Source organism: Bos javanicus, chromosome 1, assembly GCF_032452875.1.
Source record: "Bos javanicus breed banteng chromosome 1, ARS-OSU_banteng_1.0, whole genome shotgun sequence".
NCBI lineage: Eukaryota > Metazoa > Chordata > Mammalia > Artiodactyla > Bovidae > Bos > Bos javanicus.
In genome coordinates this window covers 154,606,422-154,630,177 of record NC_083868.1, presented here as the reverse complement: position 1 = coordinate 154,630,177, position 23,756 = coordinate 154,606,422, and the positions used below count along the sequence as shown (strand labels likewise).

The following is a 23,756-nucleotide window of genomic DNA, read 5'->3' as shown; positions in this document are numbered from 1 at the left end:
TCCTACCAGAAGATAAAACAATCACCTTCAAATACCAGCTCCCTTTGACTAATGGCATCAGTTCAGTTCAGTTCAGTTCAGTCGCTCAGTCGCGTCCGACTTTTTGCGACCCCATGAATTGCAGCACGCCAGGCCTCCCTGTCCATCACCAACTCCCAGAGTTCACTCAGACTCATGTGCATCGAGTCAGTGATGCCATCCAGCCATCTCATCCTCTGTCGTCCCCTTCTCCTCTTGCCCCCAATCCCTCCCAGCATCAGAGTCTTTTCCAATGAGTCAATTCTTCGCATGAGGTGGCCAAAGTATTGGAGTTTCAGCTTTAACATCATTCCTTCCAAAGAAATCCCAGGGCTGATCTCCTTCAGAATGGACTGGTTGGATCTCCTTGCAGTCCAAGGGACTCTCAAGAGTCTTGTCCAACACCACAGTTCAAAAGCATCAATTCTTCGGCACTCAGCTTTCTTCACAGTCCAACTCTCCCATCCATACATGACCACTGGAAAAACCATAGCCCTGACTAGATGGACCTTTGTTGGCAAAGTAATGTCTCTGCTTTTCAATATGCTATCTATGTTGATCATAACTTTCTTTCCAAGGAGTAAGCATCTTTTAATTTCATGGCTGCACTCACCATCTGCAGTGATTTGGAGCCCCAAAAAATAAAGTCTGACACTGTTTCCACTGTTTCCCCATCTATTTCCCATGAAGTGATGGGACCAGATGCCATGATCTTCGTTTTCTGAATGTTGAGCTTTAAGTCAACTTTTTCATTCTCTTCTTTCACTTTCATCAAGAGGGTCTTTAGTTCCTCTTCACTTTCTGCCATAAGGGTGGTGTCATCTGCATATCTGAGGTTATTGATATTTCTCCCGGCAATCTTGATTCCAGCTTGTGCTTCTTCCAGCCCAGCATTTCTCATGGTGTACTCTGCATAGAAGTTAAATAAGCAGGGTGACAATATACAGCCTTGACGTACTCCTTTTCCTATTTGGAACCAGTCTGTTGTTCCATGTCCAGTTCTAAATGTTGCTTCCTGACATGCATATAGTTTTCTCAAGAGGCAGGTCAGATGGTCTGATATTCCCATCTCTTTCAGAATTTTCCACAATTTATTGTGATCCACACAGTTAAAGGCTTTTGCATAGTCAATAAAGCAGAAATAGATGTTTTTCTGGAACTCTCTTGCTTTTTCCATGATCCAGCGGATGTTGGCAATTTGATCTCTGGTCCCTCTGCCTTTTCAAAAACCATCTGGAAGTTCACGGTTCACGTATTGCTGAAGCTTGGCTTGGAGAATTTTGAGCATTACTTTACTAGCGTGTGATATGAGTGCAATTGTGTGGTAGTTTGAGTATTCTTTGGCATTGCCTTTCTTTGGGATTGGGATAAAAACTGACCTTTCCAGTCTTTCTTTATAGTCCAACTCTCACATCCATACATGACTACTGGAAAAACCATAGCTTTGAAAGTGGAGAAAACCACTAGACCATTCAGGTATGACCTAAATCAAATCCCTTATGAATATACAGTGGAAGTGAGAAATAGATTTAAGGGACTAGATCTGATAGACAAAGTGCCTGATGAACTATGGATGGAGGTTCGTGACATTGTACAGGAGACAGGAATCAAGACCATTCCCTCATGCAAAGATGAGCACAATAAAGGACAGAAACAGTATGGACCTAGCAGAAGCAGAAGATATTGAGAAGAGGTGGCAAGAATATGCAGAAGAACTATATAAAAAAGATCTTAATGACCTGGATAACCACAATGGTGTGATCACACGCCTAGAGCTGGACATCTTGGAGTGCGAAGTCAAATCAGCCTTAGGAAGCATTACTACAAACAAAGCTAGTGGTGGAGGTGATGGAATTCCAGCTGAGCTATTTCAAATTCTAAAAGATGATGCTGTTAAAGTGCTGCCCACAAATGTCAGCAAATTTGTAAAACTCAGCAGTGGCCACAGGACAGGAAAAGGTCAGTTTTCATTCCAATCTAAAAGAAGAGCAATGCCAAAGAATGTTCAAACTATTGTACAAGTGCACTCATTTCACATGCTAGCAAAGTGATGTTTAAAATTCTGCAAGCTAGGCTTCAATAGTATGTGAACCAAGAACTCTGAGGTGTTCAATCTGGATTTAGAAAAGGCAAAGGAACCAGAGATCAAATTGCCAACATCCGTTGGATCATTGAAAAATCAAGTAAATTCCAGAAAAACATCAACTTCTGCTTCACTGACTACACTACAGCTTTTGACTGTGTGGATCACAACAAACTGTGGAAAATTCTTCAAGAGATGGAAATACCAGACCACCTTACCTGCCTCCTGAGAAACCTGCATGCAGGTCAAGAAGCAACAGTTAGAACTGGACATGGAACAACAGACTGGTTCCAAATTGGGAAAGGAGTACATCAAGGCTGTATATTGTCACTCTGCTTATTTAACTTATATGCAGAGTACATCATGTGAAATGCCAGGCTGCATGGAGCACAAGCTGGAATCAAGATTGCCAGGACAAGTATCAATAACCTCAGATATGCAGATGACACCACCCTTATGGCAGAAAGCGAAGAAGAACTAAAGAGCCTCCTGATGAAAGTGAAAGAGGAAAGTGAAATGCTGGCTTAAAACTCAACATTCAAAAAGCTAAGAACATGGCATCTGGTCCCGTCAATTCATGGGAAATAGATGGGGAAACAGTGGAATCAGTGTCAGACTTTATTTTCTTGGGCTCCAAAATCACTGCAGATGGTGACTGCAACCACAAAATTAAAAGACGCTTGCTCCTTGGAAGAAAAGCTATGATCCACCTAGACAGCATATTCAAAAACAGAGACATTACTTTGCCAACAAAGGTCCATCTAGTCAAAGCTATGGTTTTTCCAGTAGTCATGTATGGGTGTGATAGTTGGACTATAAAGAAAGCTGAGTGCCGAAGAAATGATGCTTTTGAACTGTGGTGTTGGAGAAGACTCTTGAAAGTCCCTTGGACTGCAAGGAGATCCAACCAGTCCATCCTAAAGAAAATCAACCCTGAATATTCATTGGAAGGACTGATACTGAAGCCGAAATCCAATACTTTGGCCACGTGATGCAAAGAGCCAACTCATTAGAAAAGACCCTGATGCTGTGAAAGATTGAAGACAGGAGGAGAAGGGGACGACAGAGGATGAGATGATTGGATGGCATCACCAGCTCAATGGTCATGAGTTTGAGCAAACTCTGGAAGATGTTGAAGGACAGGGAGGCCTGGCGTGCTGTGGTCCAAAGAGTCGGACACAACTGAGCAACTGAACAACAAATTACTTAGCCTTACAGTTTCTGCCTTTTCAGTAGTATCATTAAGAATTCATCTCACAAAATTAAGGAGAGTTTAAAAGTCCATTGTGATTTTTTTCCTGGTAGGTCTGACTCCACTGCAAGAAAACACTAAGGACTGTTTCTTTGAGCCTGGGGTCCCAGAGAAAGCTTTGCCTTCACTGAGAGATGAACCCACTTCCTCCTTTCTGATGGCTGATTTGTAAATTATCAGGCTCCCCTCTTACCCAGCCTGATAAGAAGCTTTTAGACTTAAGGTCCAAACTCAATCACAGCAACCACTTGAACACTGGAAGTTAGCAAACTTTCCTGCCCATTTTTCTATAGCTCGTTTTTCTATTTTATTAACCTCGTTTCTGTCTCTTTTTACATCATTGCAAACTCTTTAGGAAAGAAGTGAAGTATAAATGAATACAACCATAAAATGAGCATAACATGTAAAAATTACAGTCTATATTCAAAGAACAACATTCTTCACATCTATACAAGAATATCAAAATTAAAAGTGAACTTATTTAGAAGTGAACAGCATGATATCAGCAAAATTTAGACAAGTAAGTAATTCGTTTATTAGATGGTTCATCAACTGTCTCAATCCATTTTGCTTTATTAATCTCTCGGGGAAAATTGAGACCTTCTGAACACTTAGAGTGCTCAATTAAATTAAACATTTTGTAAAAATACATGTAACTAATTTTTAGGTGAATGTCTAACTTCAAAGTGGAAACAAGATTCTTAAGAACTAGAGGCTCTGTGTTACTGAGAGGGGTGTTGGCTGCTGTAACAAACTCAAAATGTGTAAAGACGCAAACACATTTGAAGGTTTCCTGTTTTCGTTTTTTTCATGTAGAAGCCTGAGATTTTTTTCTAATTAACAGGCCAATCTTCTCCAGGTGGTGCTTTAGGGACCTGGGTTCCTTTCATCACTGGGTTCCCCTAGGGCAGGGGTCCCCAACCTGCAGGATCTCGTGCCCGATAATCTGAAGCAGAGCTAATGTAATAGTAATAGAAACAAAGTGTGCAGTGAATGTAATGCGCCTGACTCATCCCAAGTCCTTCCCCCACGCCGCCGGTCTGCGGCAAAACTGTCTTTCACGAAACTGGTCCCTGGTGCCAAAGAGGTTGGGGACCAATGGTCTGGGCACTCAGCTAGCAGAAAGGAGAATGCTGACTTGAAACTAACACATCACTGCTGCTCACCTTCTGCTGGTGAAGACTAGGGAGGTGGCCACAACCAGACGAAGCAAGGCCTGGGGGTCAGGGAGCTGGGAGTAACACGTGTATTTCATGACCAAATGGCCACTTTCTGGTAAGGACTCCACTCAGTGGGAAGGGGGCATGTAAACCGAGGCGGACGCTGGCCCTTCCTGTTAAATGTTCAGGTTTCGCCCTTCTGTTTTCTGTCTCCAAACTCTTCAACCTCTAGGCAAAGGCAAACTCTCAAACACCCACTGGAACTTGGCAGCATACGCTGGTCTATGTCAGTCTCAGTTGCCAGCAGAGAAGAGCTGGTGGTAAGAGGCAGCTGAACATAACCAGGAAACCACACCAAAGGCACAACACCAGCCCTGAGATCACAGACATCGTCCTTCTGCGCTGTTTATTCCATGGGAAAGACAAACTGGACAGTCCAGGGACAGGCTCAGCCTTTTCATCAGTGAAGCTTCTCCGTTTAATGTGTTACAGATACGACACTTCTGAAAGGCTTTTGTCATTAAGAAATTTACACATCAGAGGATTACCTTGGTTAAGACATATATCCTGATACTTGTTCAGGAAATATATTTTTACCAAATAATTTAACCCAAATATTTGTCGTGAGGATTCCAGGTATAGCTCAGCCAATATATAGATATGAGACTTTCAGACAACCCACTTCTCCTTTATGGAACTCAGAATCTTCATTAAAAAAAAAAAAATCAAGAGATTGGACCAGACAGTTGCTAATGTCCATCTAATATCCAACTGAAAAACTCTGCAATCTGCATGGTATATAAAGTTAACTCAACTTTCAACTTGAACACACAATATATTCTGGCATCAATAGTGAGCAAGTTATTAATAAATGGTAGTCAAGTTATTAATAAATAATTGGATTTTGAATAAGCAAAGGTTTGTTAAATCCAGATATTGTCAGATGGTCCAAAGGGATGCATGCACCCCAGTGCTCACTGCAGTACTGTTTGTAACAGCCAAGACATGGAAGCAACCTAAATGTCCGTCAACAGAAGAGTGGGTGAGTATGTGGCACATAGACACAAGGGAGCCTTCAGTTCAGTTCAGTTCAGTCGCTCAGTCGTGTCTGACTCTGTGCGACCCCATAGATGGCAGCCCACCAGGCCCTGCCGTCCCTGGGATTCTCCAGGCAAGAATACTAGAGTGGGTTGCCATTTCCTTCTCCAGTGCACAAAAGTGAAAAGTGAAAGTGACTTTGCTCAGTCGTGTCCGACTCCTAGCGACCCCATGGACTGCAGCCCACCAGGCTCCTCCGTCCATGGGATTTTCCAGGCAAGAGTACTAGCGTACTCAGCCATTAAAAAGAACGAAATAATGCCATTTGCAGCAACAGGGATGAACCTAGAGACTGTGGTATTGAGTGAAATAAGTCAGACAAAGAGAAATATATCATACGACATCTAAGAACAAGTGATAGAAATAAACGTTTTTACAAAACAGAAACTAGACCCACAGACTGAGAGACCTTACGGTTACTCGGGGACAAGCAGGCAGGTGGGGACAGTTAGGGAGTTTGAGATTCACATGTACACACTGCTATGTTTAAAATGGACAGCCAATTAGGACCTACTGTATGGCATAGGGAAGTCTGCTCAATATTATATAAAAACCTAATTAGGAAAAGACTTTTAAAAAGAACAGACACATGTATATGTATAACTGAATCACTCTGTTGTACAACTGAAACTAACAATGTTGTTAGTCAACTGTATTCCAATATAAAATAAAAAGTTAAAAAATTTTAAAAATATACACACGCAAATATTGGCTGCATGGGGACTGTTTCCATGTATCAGATAGTGTTTAATCGAATGCCTAATCAACTAGCCTAGAATAAGAGCTCCGATAGGCCTTTCCCTCTTCACAACATGACATTGCATTGAACTGAATCTCAGGGAACCTCGCACACAGCTTCTGAACCTGGAAAGAGAGTGCACGAAAGTTAATCAATCAGAGTGTGTTAGAAAAGTAAATACTAGTCCACACCCACTGAGTTTTTAGAATGTCATTTGGCAAACAGCTAAATGACTAGTTTGGTGAGCTAAATCATAACCTAATTACCCAACCGCGTAACCACCTTCCTTAAACAGTGCCCCAGGCCAGGGCGCAGCTGAGGACAGAGTGGGCCATCCTCACCTGCTCTCCCCCAGAATCACAAGGGGGTCCATGCTGGGAACTGCCCCGGACACATCTGCAGTGTCCTCCAGAGCCTCGTGGAGATCAGTGTGTGCTCTGCCTCCGCTACAAACCACATCAGAAAGAAGCAGCCAACTCCCAACTCTCAATTTAAGAAGTAAATAGCAAGATCTTCCGGTTTTGGTTAATCTGATTTCCAAATCCTCACTCAAGAAGTCCGGTGAAGTTCTAGAAACTGCAGTAGACAGTGTAAAAGGGAAAGGTGTCAGTCCTATAGGGACTGAGTGAGGGGGCTGTTTGTAAAAAGCTTCACAGATAAGGTGACATTTGAGATGGCCCTTCAAAGAAGGAGGGATAAGGAGGTGGACAGGAGGGAAAAGCTTCCTAAAAGCAGGGGCTAGAGAGATAGACCAGGACCGCATCCTAGAGGACCTGGGACAGGAGGCTAAAGAATCTGAAACTCATCCTGTGGATGATGGAAAGTCCCCGGTGGATTTTACGCATCAGGGTAACAAGATAAAGCTGCATTTTGCTAAGACTGCTATCCTGACAACAGTGTGGAGGAGAAATTGTGGGCCAAGATGGAAACAAAAGGGCCGTCAAGAGACAATTGTGGAAATTATTACAAGGTCGGTTTACTATCTTCACTAGGACAAAGTTCCTGGGCAGAAAACCAACCCCCACCCCGCTCCAAGCCTTAGGCAGAGTCACAAGCTACAGGAAATTTCGTAGAGACAAATACTCCTCATCTGTACATAGATGCTCCCAGGCAGTTGGTAACCTTAGCTCAAGTTGTGTTTATGAAACGTGTGGAGCAGATGCTTGTGCCTTCCTCTGTATTGATTACTTTCAATTACACTGGGCTAGTGTAATTCAAAAGACTGGGCTAGTCTTTTGCCAGGTGTGCCCTCTGATTTAGATCGGTGCCTCTTCATCTGCGAGGAAGGACCAGGTACTGTGTTTCCGTTTTCCAGCTTGTCACGGGCTGACACTTTCGTCAAACACAATAATAAATTACTGGAAAACTGAAATGAAAAAGTGAAGAATACAAAAATGCAAGCCCTTTTTCTGATTTTACGGAACAAACATAAAATAACTCCGTCAAATTGCTACCAGAATTTCTGAAAGCTTACTCTCAATTTCTGCTCTGTACCTGTGAGCGTCTGCAGATTGGCCCAAGCCCACAGACCACACTGCGTTGCACTGATCCTGATGAGCAGAGCAAGAGGCATGAAGCACAGGAAAGCCGACAACCTCCGAGGGCATCCCAGACTCCTCCCCTGCTTTAGACCCTCTGAAGAGACGGAGAGATGCCGGTACTAAAACCAGAAGTGGCCAGACACGAGGTCCAGAGCCCTGTGTTAGGGTTAGCAGCACTTTGATTAGATTTGGGTTGACAGGGGTGTTTCCCTCCTATATAACTTTGCTTTCAGCAACCACTGAGACCAATATTTAAACATGTTAGCACTGATGAGCAATGCCAGAAAGAATATAATCAAACAAAGTGACTCAATTAATAATTTATACACTAACAACTATGTGAAAATACAAGGCATGAGGAATTAAATTAGGAAAAAGATGTAACCCAAATTAGAATACATCTCGATTGAATTAGATTCCCCAGCAGTGCTATAAGTTTAGTTAAAGCCCAAGCTCTGCAATGACCTTACACTAATGGTAGGTAGGCTTGGAGAGTATGTGGTATATTTGAAGCACTTTATAAATACTTATGTGGATGCTTCGCTAAAGCTTCAGTGATTGTGACTCTCTTTCCAGACTTCTTTATACAGTGCATATAACTATTTATTGAACATTGGTTGGCTTCAGAGGCGTTATGTCTTTAAATACTCCCTGATGACCCTATAAGATACATATTATATTCTCCCATTGTAAAGATAAGAAAACTGAGGTTCAGAGAGGGTAAGTACCTTAAGAAAAGTACACAATTGTTACGAGGAGGGGCCAAGTTGAAACCTGCATCTCTGATACCACAGAATGTCATTCTAACCAACGTGCTCTACTGTGCATGTGTGTGGCGTTTAGTCATGTACAACTCTTGCAACCCCATGGACCATACTGCACGCCAGGTTCCCCCATCCATGGAATTTTCCAGGCAAGAATAGTGGCGTGGGTAAGCTATTCCCTTCTCCAGGCGGTCTTCTCCACCCAGGGATCAAACTTGGGTCTCCTGCTTTGCAGGCAGATTCTTTCCTGTCTGAGAAGCCAGAGAAGCCCATGCTCTATTGTACTCTGCCTGAATTAACGGCTTCAGTGGAGCTCTGACCCAGAGGCTACAGACAGCCTGGTTGGAGTTGCCTTTTCAAAAGTTTTAAATGGGAGATACACTACTCCTTGACCCTCCCTCAATGGTAAAAACCCTAGCAAAGTGCCACCACCTGGGGAAGCCTGATCTCTGCACCTGCCTGTCTTTTTTAACTTTTTATTTTAATAACTTTAAACTTACAGAAAAGCTGCAAAACTCATAGAGTTTTTATATGCCCTTTTATATGCCCTTTAACTAGACACCCCCAATGTTATATCTTACACAATCACATTACCATTAATGAACCCAGAAAATTGACGTCGTTACAATACTATTAGGCTACAGACCTTATTTAAATTTTGTCAAATTAACAAAACACCATGTTAATTAATACTGTGTTTCTCACTGCATTTTTTTCTCCCTCCTTCATCTTCTCCAACCTGTGACAGTTCCTCCATCTTTGTCTTCATATTCTTGACACTTTTGGAGCACATGGGTCAGTTATGTCGTAGAATGGCCCTCAGTTTGGGTTTCCTGGTCGTTTTCGTCACGATGCCCTTACAGTGGTGGACTTAGGAGCGGAACACCACGCAGACGCCGGGCCTTGCCGGTTACTGCGTCAAGGGATGCACGCTGGCACTGTGTCTTACTGTTAGTGATAGTAACCATGAGTGAGGCACTGTCCACCCGATTTCTCTACTGGAAAGTTCCTGTATTTTCACTTTGTAGTTAATAAGCATTTATTTGGAGAAGATATCTTAAGATCATCCTGCCAGCCTTGTTCACTTTGACGTATCAGCTTGTTAATTTTAGCCTATTCTTTTCAATAGGAATGGATTTTAACAGGTAATTAACATGGTTTGAGATATTTACTACAGATATTTACTGCATTGAATTTGAACAATCCTGTCTATGTTTTAAAGACTATATATATACATACACGTGTACCTTTTCTGCACATATATATACTTAGATCTGTCGAGTGAGCAAGTTTTCTTTTTTTAGTTGAAGTACAGCTAACATAATGTTATGTTAGTTTCAGGTGTATAACACAGAGACTTGATATCTTTAAAGCTCATCTCTACATGAAGTTATTAAGTGCTGGCTGTATTCATAGCGCTCCGCGTTACATCCTTCTGGCTCAGCTCACACCTAGTAGTCTGCACCTCCTGACCCACTTCCTCCGTGGTGCTCCTCCTCCCCCACTGCCCATCGGTAGCCGCTAGTTCGTTCTCTGTATCTGAGTCTGCTTCTGTTCCACTATATTCCTTCATTTGCTTTTCAGATTCTATATATAAATGGAAACATGGTGTCTTTCTCCATCTGACTTATCTCACTAAGCATGATACCCTCCAGGTCCATTCACGTTGTTGCAAGTGGCAAAGTGTCATTCTTTTTTATTATATGGACTGTTGAGAAGATGATTGGGTGGACAAGCAGAGAAGAAACCTGCTCATCACTGAGAAGGGAGAACAGCCTTTAGGGGGGCTGCTGGCTGAGCAGCAGAGAGACAAAATGCAGACAGTCAACAGAGAAGCAGACCCCAGAGAACCCTGGAAGGAGACCGTGGACTGTCCTCAGCCCTGTCGTTCAATATTCCCTTGGTAATTTAACCCCCACTCATTCTCGAGTTTTAGCAAGACGCACGACCTTCCATCTTGAAACCACACTTCCTAGCTAGGTGGCCCCGTGACTAAGTTGCCAACAGTGGCATGTAAACAGAAGTCCTGAGGGCTTCACCAGAAGGACGTTTTCCCTCTACTATCTGCCTTCTCCAGTCATGGCCCTAGAAGAGGACTTCTTGTCCATTTTGTATCGGGGACCAGTTTGGCATGCTAGTGAACCCCCTGAAACCTTAACATGACGATGCCTTGAATACATCAACGTGCAAAGAGTTATAAAGGAAATTATACTGAAATCATAAGAACTATGAAGGAAACCAATCAAAATGAAATATAAATAAAATATCTATGAATAAATACATAACACCTTACTCTAGGTATTTATAGACCTTATGGTTTTAAAGTGAGGCATATAAATGGTAGTTAGAGATGACTGTACCAACTGTAATATTATTTGATAATATCTGTGCCTTCTATGGAAGAAGGCAATGGCACCCCACTCCAGTACTCTTGCCTGGAAAATCCCATGGACGGCAGAGCCTGGTGGGCTGCAGTCCATGGGGTCGCTAAGAGTCGGACACGACTGAGCAACTTCACTTTCACTTTTCACTTTCATGCACTGGAGAAGGAAATGGCAACCCACTCCAGTGTTCTTGCCTGGAGAATCCCAGGGACGGGGCAGCCTGGTGGGCTGCTGTCTGTGGGGTCGCACAGAGTCGGACACGACTGAAGCGACTTAGCAGCAGTGCCTTCTATTGGTGACAAAGTCACTAGTCTTGCAAATATCACTACGGGTTGTTGCCTATAATTAAAGAAAACACTACTTTCTGTTAGACGTTTTCTAACTCATGTTCATAGACATCCTAAACTCCACTCATAGGCCCCAGATTAGAGGATACTGGAGCAAGAAGACAGAAGGAATGTGACCCTGGAAGACTCATGGAACAGAGCCATTACTTGCAATGGACTCTTTCTGCATTGATGTCTTGACTGTTGCTTAAAAAGAAAGAAATTTCTATATTACTTGAAGCACTTTGCCATTCTTTTTTCTGTATACGATTCTCAGTTATGATAGCTCAGTTGTACCCCAACTGAGTAGTTCTCAAACCTTTAGCCTTCAGACCCATTTACATTTGAAAAAATTGTTGAGTACCTCAAAAAACTTGTATATAGGTTATATGTATCAATATTTACCCCAGAAATTAAAACTGAAAAATTTTTATTTTTTCATTCTTTGAACAATAACAAACCCATTACAGGTTAACATCAATAGCATTTTTATGAAAGATAGCTGTATTTTCCACACAAAAATTAGTGAGAAGAATAGGCATTGTTTTACATTTATGAAAATTTCTTTAGTGTCTGGTCTAATAGAAGACAGCTGGATTCTCTTATTTGATTCTACATTCAGTGTTTTGCTTTTTTGTTTTGCTTGAAGTAAGAAGGAAAATTCTGGTAATGAAGAAAATTCAGCTTCACACAGATATGTAATTGGAAGAGGGAGGGGGCTTTAAATAGTGATATTAGATAATTGTGGGTATTTCTTTTTTATATTATATTAGAACTCAACAAGTGGTAGTCTCTTAGAAGTTAGTCGTAGTATAAAATCTGAAACCATATAAATGAGCTTTCATACTCTGTCACTTCAAAACCATTGGTCTGTCTTGCACTTTGAATGACTCTTACCCACACACAATTTTGTATCATGAATTGATTATTCTGAAAACATTGGTTCATTGGGTTATGCAGATGTTCCAAGTGTTGACAGAGCATTAGACAATATGCAAAAATAACACTGGTTAAATTCACCATACAGTTCATCAAAAAAAGTTCTGAGTACTAGGACAGTTTACGGTGAAGCTTGGCTATCAGTCATTCTTAAAGTAAAAAAAAATGGTTTTCTATGGAAAAGAGGCTAATTTGGAATTCCCTGGTGGTCTAGTGGTTAGGACTCTGCACTTTCACTGCTGAAGTCTCTGGTTCAATCCACGGTCAGAAAACAAAGATCCCACAAGCTGCACAGCCACACACAAAAAAAGAGGTTAATTCATCTCACAGCTCAAACGATACAATGAGCACTCTGTCCTGAGACAACGTTCACAGTTCAGGATGGGAAAAAGTGCTTTACATACACTTCTCATTTTGTGTTCAGTAGCTCAGTCATTCCCAACTCTTTGTGACCCGCGGACTGTAACTCACCAGACTCCTTTGTCCGCGGAATTCTCCAGGCAAGAATGCTGGAGCAGGTCGCCATTTCCTCCTCCGTGGGATCTTCCCGAGCCAGGGATCGCACCCACGTCTCTTGCATGTCCTGCATTGGCAGGTGGGTTCCCTAACACTGGGCCACATGGGAAGCCCAAGAGCATGAAAAATATATGCTCTCAATAGTTGAAATTTAATTAGCTTAATTTTGTTGTATTGATTAATTTGATAAAATTCCTATTTTATTCAAGTAAAATCTCCTCACAATGTTGTGATAGTTTCTGCTGTATGATGAAGTGAATCAGCAGTAAGTACACTCATGTCCCCTCCCTCGGGAGCCTTCCTCCCACTGCATGCCATCCCACCCCTCTAGGTCACCACAGAGCACTGAGCTGACCACCCTGTGCTATACAGCAGCTTCCTGGGTGGGACGAATGGGGAGAGTAAACTTTCTATTAATATTTCTTTATCAAGGACATTTGTCACTGAAACTGTTAAAAGCGTGTACTGTGAGGGCCTGGCAGTGATGAATACAATCGTTACTATGTAGAATTTGAGCATCACAGTCTTGGCGCTGAGGCACCAGCAATTTTACCATCAATACAAAAGGCAATACAGTGAAAAGGACAAATAAAACCTCAGTGTTATTGTGAAAACAGTTTGATCTGTGCAGTGCATGAAATAGTCTGAGGGACCAGGCTTTGAGAACTGTTGCTGTAACTATTATAATACAACTTTCAGGACCTAAAGTAGGTGATAACTTGGATGGAGACCACTCAGGGAAAAGGGACACAAGGTGACAAGAGATGAATCAGTGTGAAGTTCAGTGCGCTACACCATGACCATGGCCAAGACAATCACTCAGGAAGTATTGTAACAGAGCAGGGCCCTGTGGGGCCTGCTGGGACAGAACCCCCCCACACCCATGGAATTCCACCTGCCTCTAGTCTGTAAAAAAAATTAGCCAAAGAATAAACTTAATCTAAGAAACAGGAGGAAATGCAGAAGCAAAGGAAAGCAGTAAAACAAGACAATATAATGATTTTAGCCTTTAAACAAAGTCAAAGACTTTTAGTTCTTCCTCAAGAGCTATAGATAACATTCTGAGCCATATTCTTTGAGCTGGTTTGCAGATACTGAAATCCCCACCAGATGGAAAAAGTTAACATGATGACCAGACTGTAGCCAAGACATCAACTACTCCTTCTTATGCAATTCTGAGAACTGGTCTCAAGGAATTGGGAACAAACCAACCCTGGAAATGAAGACTAACGACAGTCAATACAATCAAAATGATGCTGAGCAGACTACCGCATGACAAATTTCAAAATGAATGTTGGAGCGGACTGTGTGGTTCTGCATGTGACCCCTATTCCACCCCTGCCTGTGCACCCCTGAATGAAGTCGCTTGGTTATGTCTAGCTCTTTGCGATCCCATGGACTGTAGCCCACCAGACTCCTCCATCCATGGGATTCTTCAGGCAAGAGTACTGGAGTGGGTTGCCATTTCCTTCTCCAGGGGATCTTCCTGATCCAGGGATCTAACCTGGGTCTCTGGCATTGTAGGTAGACGCTTTACCATCTGAGCCACCAGGGAAGTGCACCCCTGAAACTCCCCTTTAAAATCTCTTGTCCCCTGATCATCAATGGGGACTTGGTTCTTTGGGACATGAGTCCACCTTCTCCCCAAGATTGTCAGCTTCCTCAATAAAGATATCTTTCCTTCCACCCAGCCACTGTCTGTCAGTATTGGATTCTGCAGGGATGCATAGTCAAACCCAAGTTCTGTAACAGGATGGACCTTGGTTCCACAGGCTGCCCCCCGGCAAGCAGGAACCTGGATTTCATTAACCTCCCTGACCACTCCCATCATGGCTATGCCCAGTCCATAAGGTGTCTCCAGTTCTGGGTATTGAGTGATAGTTGCTCAGTTGTGTCCGACTCTTTGTGACCCCAAGGACTGTGTAGCCTGCCAGGCTCCTCTGTCCATGGGATTCTCCAGGCAAGAATACTGGAGTGGGTTACCATTTCCTTATCCAGGGGATCTTCCCCACCCAAGGATCGAACACAGGTCTCCTGCACGGCAGGCAGATTCTTTACCATCTGAACCACCAGGGAAGCCTTCTAGGTATTGCGATCTGGTCATTTCTCTTGTTCTGTCCATGTCTTGTTGCACACCAGTTCTTTTCCAAACCGCCTGTTTTCTGAAACAGCTCCCGTCTCCACATCTGTCCAGGTGTTTCGCAGTGGGACAAGGAAGGCTACACATGACCCAGTGTTCAGGCTGCAGCTAATCAGTGCAGAGGTGGAGCCCAGACTCAAGCTGTGCCCGTGACCCTTTGCTGAAAATTCTGACTCTGGGAGTGCAAATTGGTCGGTCTTTCTCCAGATGGCCAAAACTATAAGATAAAAACCAATGGTCCTCAAACTAGGTATGCATTAGAACCACCTGGAGGACTTGTTAAAATAGACTGCTGGGCCTCATCCCAGAGCTTCTGGTTCTGTTGATCTGGGGTGGGCCCTGGTATTTTACATTTATAATGATTTCACAAGTGAAGCTAATGCTGTTAGTCGTGGGGGCTGCATTTGGAGATGGAAGTAAAGTTCCAGAACTATCAGGGATCAAGGTTGTGGCCCCCATTTCACAACTAGAGAGGCTGAAAAAATCCATCTGGAGAGATGGAGAAAAAGAGATTGATAGATAGACAAAGGAAGAGAGAGAGAAGTGGGCATATAGATAGAAATAGAGGCAGACAGCCTGAAATAAAAAGGTAAGTTACACAGATACTATCCAGGTAGTTTTCAAGAGCTATTTGCATTGGTTGCTTAGTCTCAGCCACATGCCTATCTTTGGGTTCCACAAAAACCCTCTGCATCCTTGTAATATAATAAAATGTGAGTTAAAATTGGGTTTCTACCCCATTAATCTCAATATCTTCTTAACAGGTATACCCTCCCAGAACCATTGCCTGAAATTCTATTTGGAGCCATAAACAAAGGCAATGGAAACAGAACAGATGTCATTACGCTTCTCACAGACACCAGGACCTCAGCCAAGATCTGCATCAAAGCTGCTAGTTGGTGAAGAAGACCCCAAACACCCACAGGATTCTCAGCTACAGCTCGGGGGAGGGCGTCATGGACAAAAATGCAGACTCTGGTTGAAAGCACTTTGGTTTCAACCTGACTCTGCTCTTTCCCAGCTGCATAATCATGAATCTGTTACTTAAACGCCCCAAGCCTCAGTCTTCTTATCCATAGGGTTTGGATGACAGTAAGACCTGCCTCAGAACATTCCTATGAAAATAAAACAGGATCCGTAGAATAAGCTTAGCACAGGTTCTGGCACAGGGTGAGCTCTCAAAAATGTTGATTTTGGTTATTATCACTTATTGTTTTTCATCTCTTCTGACTGAAAGCCTGGATTTGAAGACTCAAGTTCACGGACCCTGGACTTTAATCCTCTGGGTTTGGCTTTTGTTCTGGACTTCTCCAGGCTACGTTCTCCCATACACAGCTCCTCACCCTAGTTCCGGCTCTAACTGATGTAGCTGGTGGTGCTACCAGGAGATAATTTAAGCCTCCAAATCATCATGGTTGTTAACTCCATCAGAGATTGAGAGTCCTCAAAGTGTGCTAGCCCCAACCATCTATGCAAGAATTCCAAGACAAAACAAAGCCTGGGAATGTATTTCTGCAGGCTGGTAATAAGAGTCAGCTCATATGCTGGGCTGGAGGAAGCACAAGCTGGAATCAAGATTGCCGGGAGAAATATCAATAACCTCAGATATGCAGATGACACCACCCTTATGGCAGAAAGTGAAGAAGAACTAAAGAGCCTCTTGATGAAATTGAAAGAGGAGAGTGAAAAAGTTGGCTTAAAGCTCAACATTCAGAAAACGAAGATCATGGCATCCAGTCCCATCACTTTATGGGAAATAGATGGGGAAACAGTGGAAACAGTGTCAGACTTTATTTTTCTGGGCTCCAAAATCACTGCAGATGGTGACTGCAGCCATGAAATTAAAAGACGCTTACTCCTTGGAAGGAAAGTTATGACCAACCTAGACAACATATTAAAAAGCAGAGACATTGTCAACAAAGGTCTCTCTAGTCAAGGCTGTGGTTTTTCCAGTGGTCATGTATGGATGTGAGAGTTGGACTGTGAAGAAAGCTGAGTGCCGAAGAATTGATGCTTTTGAACTGTGGTGTTGGAGAAGACTCTTGAGAGTCCCTTGGACTGCAAGGAGATCCAACCAGTCCATCCTAAAGGAGATCAGTCCTGGGTGTTTATTGGAAGGAATGATGCTCAAGCTGAAACTCCAATACTTTGGCCACCTGATGCGAAGAGCTGACTCATTTGAAAAGACCCTGATGCTGGGAGGGATTGGGGGCACGAGGAGAAGGGGACAACAGAGGATGAGCTGGTTAGGTGGCATCACTTACTCAATGAACATGGGTTTGGGTGTACTCTGGGAGTTGGTGATGGACAGGGAGGCCTGGCATGCTGCAGTTCGTGGGGTCACAAAGAGTCGGGCATGACTGAGCGACTGAACTGAAGGAAGCAAGCTGGGGGGAGAGTTCTGATCCTGCGTTCAGGTGTTACTGTGGCTTCCCAGGAAGTGGCACGGATTCTGGCATGACGATCTGATTTGGGGTCAGTTAAGAATCTGATCAGGGGGCATATCATTTCTGTCAGCTAGAATAGCAACATCGCGTGGCACTCCACCATACTGAAAATCAGTCTCTGTCTTCAGTTTCTCCTAGTTTCAGCCTGTTAGACCTGTGTTCTGAAATCCAGGAGAGCCACCTACTATAGAGCCAGCTCCTATGGCAAGCCGGCACTGATACGCTAAGAACGGGCAACAGAAAAATGGTTAAGCCAGGTTCTGTCTCCTTTGGATGTTTCCATCCACAGCCTTCATCTCTGCCATCCTCAGAAACGCTCTCTCATTCTTCATGTGCTTCAACTGCCCTCTTCCTCCTCCTCCAGCTCACCTGGCTTCCCCTACCAGCCTCAGTGTTCTCTGGGCTGCTCGCCCTGACTGAAATGTGACCCTCCTCCAGGTCCAGGGTCTCCTTGACAACTTTCTCAAATTGAGGCCATGGATTCTCCCATAATCACAGCATCTTGCAGCCTCTTCCAAAACTCCCTCCTCTGAGGCTTTCCCGTCCAGCCGTCTCATTCACGCCCATGTTTGAGTTGCTACCTATCTACTGGTGACTACTAAATCTTTATTTCCATCCTATCTTTCCCTCTGCTCACCAGACTGGTATATCTAATGGCCTTTGGAAATGTCTAAAGTAGTCCAGCTCAGTTCAGTTCAGTCGCTCAGTCGTGTCCGACTCTTTGTGACCCCATGAACCTCGGCACGCCAGGCCTCCCTGTCCATCACCAACTCTGAGAGTCCACCCAAACCCATATCCATTGAGTCGGTGATGCTACCCAACCATCTCATCCTCTGTCATCCCCTTCTCCTTCTGCCCTCAATCTTTCCCAGCATCAGGATCTTTTCAAATGAGTCAGCTCTTCGTATCAGGTGGCCAAAGGACTGGAGTTTCAGCTTCAATATCAGTCCTTCTTCCAATGAACACCCAGGACTGATCTCCTTTAGGGTGGACTGGTTGGATATCCTTGCAGTCCAAGGGACTCTCAAGAGTCTTCTCCAACACCACAGTTCAATAGCATCAATTCTTCGGCACTCAGCCTTCTTCACAGTCCAACTCTCACATCCATACATTCAGTAGTCCAGTAGGCACCTTCAAATGAAATGCTCCAAATGGAAGCCCCTATTCTTACTGTGGCAAACTGACTTTTTCCTGCCTTTGTTCTCTACTTCAACACACGGCCATGTAGCAAAGAGCTGAGGACTCCTCCCAGCAACAAAAGGCAAATTGTCAGCCACACGAGGGTGCCATCTTGGAAGTGGACTCTTTAACCTCAGTCAAGACTGCAAATGGCAAGTCTCCTGAGATCGTGGGCAGCCTAGGACATTCCCAGCAAAGGTCCTCAGAAAGGGAATGTAAGACAGGAACATAATTAGAGATTTTTCTACTGAGTCTCTTCAACAGACCACATTTTAGAAGTATCTCATATCCCTTGCTGCCGGTGGTTGGAACACAACGGATCACACAGGGCACTAGGCACGGCGGATAAAGTGTGACCTTTGGCCCATCTTGCTCCACATCCTCAAAGTAAAGCGGTTGCACATGAATTTCAGGGGCTCACCTTACTCTCCAGGCAGCACCTGCCCCCTAGGACGAAAGGACATCGTGCTTCAGCTGAAGTTGCAACAGAGGAGCTGGAGAGAGCAGCTAGTGGACTAGGGCGTCCTATCACCTCCAAAAAGGCCAGCGGCATTCCACGAGCAGATAGAAAGCTCAAAAGGAGCCAGAACTGAAATCCTCTGAAGCACGGGATTCAGAGCCAGCGCTATTGTCCTGAACTTGTCAGGATGCACATTTTAGAAGGAGCGTTTGCAGAGCCATCCCTTCAGCCTACTCAGATGAAATTGAAAAGAGCTCACCTAGCTAATGATCTGAATGAAAAGACTGTTGGTGCTACGGAGCTAGTAGAGAAAAGCTTCCTTCCTCTGAATTGTTAAGAAAGCAATTAGAGCCATTAGGAAGGAGGACTATCTCCAAACTCAGGGCAGTTTCTCACTCGACAAGGACAGCAGTGATGCTTTGTCTTAGGATCAGCCAGCCAGCCAGAGGCACAGGGGTCGGCCTCATCCCCACGGGAGGCAAAAGTTAGTGAACTGCCCTCTCCTGTGACTACAGACACTGTAGCCCAGGTACCACCTTTCTTGTTTTGACAGAGGAAGTGCCTTGTTTTCTATATATCAAGGTAATACGTTTTCACCAGAAGAGAAGTTGGAAAGTGCAGAAAAATATAGATTTTTACATGTAATCCAACCACTGTTAACATTTTCAATAAATGCTTACACTTTATTTCTGTTCTACATACACATTTTTATTTTACAAACAGCTTTGCAACTTGCTTTAAAATTTTTTCATGTAACTTTTTTGAGATTATAGTATATGAGATGTAGATCACATATAAAACCCACTCTTTTTTCTTTTTAACCATTATAATCATTTTAAGCGTACAGTTTAGTAGTGTTACATATATTCACATTGCTGTGCAACAGGTCTCCAGAACTTTTTCATCTTGCAAAAGTGAAACTAAGCCCATTAAACAATAACTCCGAATCCCTCAGGCCTGGCAACCGCCATTCTCGTTGTCTCTATGAATTTGACGGCTGTAAATACCTCATATAAATGGAATCATACAATGTTTGCCTTTTTTGTGCCTGGCTTATATCACATAGCATAATATCCTCAGGGTTCATCCATGTTGTAACATATGACAGGATCTTTCAGTTTTAGGGCTGGATACTATTCCATTGTATGAATGTTCCACACTTTGTTTATCCATTCATCAGTGGACATCGGGTTTCTTCCATTTCTTGGTTATTGTGACTAGTGATGCTATCTGTGCACATGAGTATAGAGCAAGTCTCTTCAAGACCCTGCTTTTAGTATTTGGGGGCATATACCCGGAAGCGGGACTGTTGGATCATGTATCTATGCACATGAGTATAGAGCAAGTCTCTTCAAGACCCTGCTTTTAGTATTTTGGGGCATATACCCGGAAGCGGGACTGTTGGATCATGTATCTATGGACATGAGTATATAGCAAGTCTCTTCAAGACCCTGCTTTTAGTATTTTGGGGCATATACCCGGAAGCGGGACTGTTGGATCATGTGGTAGTTCTTTTTTAATATTCAGAGGACCTCCATACTGTTCTCCATAATTGTTGCATCATTTCACACTCCCACCAACAGTGCAAAAGCTTCCAATTTCTTCACATCCTTGTCAACACTTGTTAATTTCAATTCTTCTGATAATGGTTAGTCCAGTGGTGTGAAGTGATATCTCACTGTTTTGTTTGCTTTATTGACGTATAATTAATTTACAGTGGTGTTAGTTTCAAATGTACAACAAAGTGATTCAGTTATACATGATATATGACACATATAAGAACATATGCTTATCCTTTTCCAGATTCTTTTCGATTATATATAGGTTCTTCCCCTGCGACTCAGAGGTAAAGAATCCACCTGCAGCACAGGAGATGCAGGTTCAATCCCTGGGTTGTGAAGATCCCTTAGTAGGAAATGGCAACATGCTACAGTATTCTTGCTAAATCCCACAGTCCATCACGCCGCATCAAACACCTCCCTGCCAGGACTCTCACTTAGCCTTTCCTCTTTGTCTCCAGACTTGGATACTTCTCCGCCCATAAAGCTGTAGTACACACATCAGGGTCCCATCCGCCCTCCTCAGCATCCACCTCCAGCCCCCAAAGTCTGCTTGAAGGGCACCACACCCCTACTCTGATAACTGCGTCTGGCTGTGGGGCAGGCTCTGCCAGAGAGACAGGGCAGTCAGAGGGGCTCAGGCGCTAGTGCCCTGAAAGCAGTCCTCAGCTCATGGTGGGGGGAGACTCAGGAAACACCGTGCTCTGCACCCACAGTTGCTGCTTACCATTGACCAGAAATTCCTCTGCTTGTAATGGCCACAACTGCCTCTTATCAGGGCTTCCCTGGTGGCTCAACTGGTAAAGAACCCGCCTGCAATGTGGGAGACCTGCGTTCAATTCCTGGGTTGGGAAGATCCGCTGGAGAAGGGATAGGCTACCTGCTCCAGTATTCTTGGGCTTCCCTTGTGGCTCAGCTGGTAAAGAAGCCAGCTGCAATGCAGGAGACCCCGGTTCGATTCCTGGGTTGGGAAGATCCCATGCAGAAGGGAAAGGCTACCCGCTCCAGTATCCTGGCCTGGAGAAGTCCATGGACTGTGTAGCCCATGGGGTCACAAAGAGTCGGACACACTGAGTGACTTTCACTTTCACTTGCAGTGTTCAGCCCAAGGAATGTCCTCACTCACGGTCAGTGCAATTCTCTTCCTGCTTGACAGAGAAAGTGGGAAAAAAATACAGTAGGAACTACATTCAGTTCAGTTCAGTTCAGTCGCTCAGCTGTGTCCGACTCTTTGCGACCCCATGAATCACAGCACACCAGGCCTCCCTGTCCATCACCAACTCCCGGAGTTCACTCAAACTCACATCCATCGAGTCAGTGATGCCATCCACCATCTCATCCTCTGTCATCCCCTTTTCCTCTTGACCCCAATCCCTCCCAGCATCAGAGTCTTTTCCAACGAGTCAGCTCTTCACATGAGGTGGCCAAAGTACTGGAGTTTCAGCTTAAGCATGAGTCCTTCCAAAGAAATCCAAGGGCTGATCTCCTTCAGAATGAACTGGTTGGATCTCCTTGCAGTCCAAGGGACTCTCAAGAGTCTTCTCCAACACCACAGTTCAAAAGCATCAATTCTTTGGCACTCAGCTTTCTTCACAGTCCAACTCTCACATCCATACATGACCACTGGAAAAACCATAGCCTTGACTAAACAGACCTTTGTTGGCAAAGTAATGTCTCTGCTTTTCAATATTCTATCTAGGTTGGAACTACATTAAGCTACATTAAATTCCTTTTCCTACTCTTCTTCTCTGAAGGGATAAAAAAGCACCTTCCTCCCCTCTTTTTCTCACTCATTTCTAGGAAACTTTTCCCTTCTATTCAAGGTGAGTCTCTCACCTGGATTCTGGATCCCATTTTCTCCGCCTTCATCACTAAAGATGTCAAATCACCTCTGAACCGACACATGTGATGAACACGTCCCAGTCTTACTTCCCTACAGTATCTGAAGTGGTTGACCACTCTTTTAGAATGATTTCTTCCTTGGTTTCTATGACAATTCCTTCTTTTAATTTTCCTTCTGCGTCTCTGGATACCCCCACTTGGTGATCCAATAATCTGACACCTCTTAAATTTCTCTCCAAACCACCCACTTCCATCCCTACCACCACATTGCTAGAGCAGAATAGGTCCATCTCAGGTCAAGATCACTGACAGATTCTTCTAGCTGCCTCTTCACCCCAGCTTACCCTCCAGCCCGAATCAATCAGTGACTCACCAGTTGGGTTTAATGGATGGCAAGGCTGGTGGCAGAGGTAGGGGGTACTGGAGCTGGTTCCCTCCCCCACTCTGCTGAACCTGCGAGATGTGAGAGATTTTCCTTTGGGGACCTGTTGCTTCTGTCTTGGAGCAATCTCATCTGCCACTGTCCTACTTGAATCAGTTCAGTTCAGTTCAGTTCAGTCACTCAGTCGTGTCCGACTCTTTGCGACCCCATGAATCGCAGCACACCAGGCCTCCCTGTCCATCACCAACTCCCGGAGTTCACTCAGACTCACGTCCATTGAGTCAGTGATGCCATCCAGCCATCTCATCCTCTGGCGTCCCCTTCTCCTCCTGCCCCCAATCCCTCCCAGCATCAGAGTCATTTCCAATGAGTCAGCTCTTCACATGAGGTGGCCAAAGTACTGGAGTTTCAGCTTTAGCATCATTCCTTCCAAAGAAATCCAAGGGCTGATCTCCTTCAGAATGAACTGGTTGGATCTCCTTGCAGTCCAAGGGACTCTCAAGAGTCTTCTCCAACACCACAGTTCAAAAGCATCAATTCTTCGGCACTCAGCCTTCTTCACAGTCCAACTCTCACATCCATACATGACCACTGGAAAAACCACAGCCTTGACTAGACGGACCTTTGTTGTACCAGGGCTTTTTAGACAGCCCCATCTGACTTTGTAACCCAGCCACAGCTCTGGAGTACCCCGTAAGTTGAAACATCTTTTGTCCTGATACCTCACATATCTCTAAATCCTGCACACCAGCTGCAGCCTTCTGATATTACCACCCCAGGGTGGATGCTGATTGGTAACCATTGTGAATTGTTGAATGAATTGTGAATTGTGAATATTGCATTCACAATTGGGATACTCATGTCTTTTAAGTCTGAAAAAGGAATCACATGCTTCACACAAAAGTGAATGTAATAATAAAGATTGTC

At 43.9% G+C, this 23,756-nt stretch overlaps 1 pseudogene; it reads left to right on the top strand.

Moving 5' to 3' along the window:
- The window catches only part of LOC133253019 (myocardin-related transcription factor B-like), a 47,500-nt pseudogene extending 23,990 nt beyond the window's left edge, over positions 1-23,510 (top strand).
- Positions 23,511-23,756: the final 246 nt, after the last annotated feature.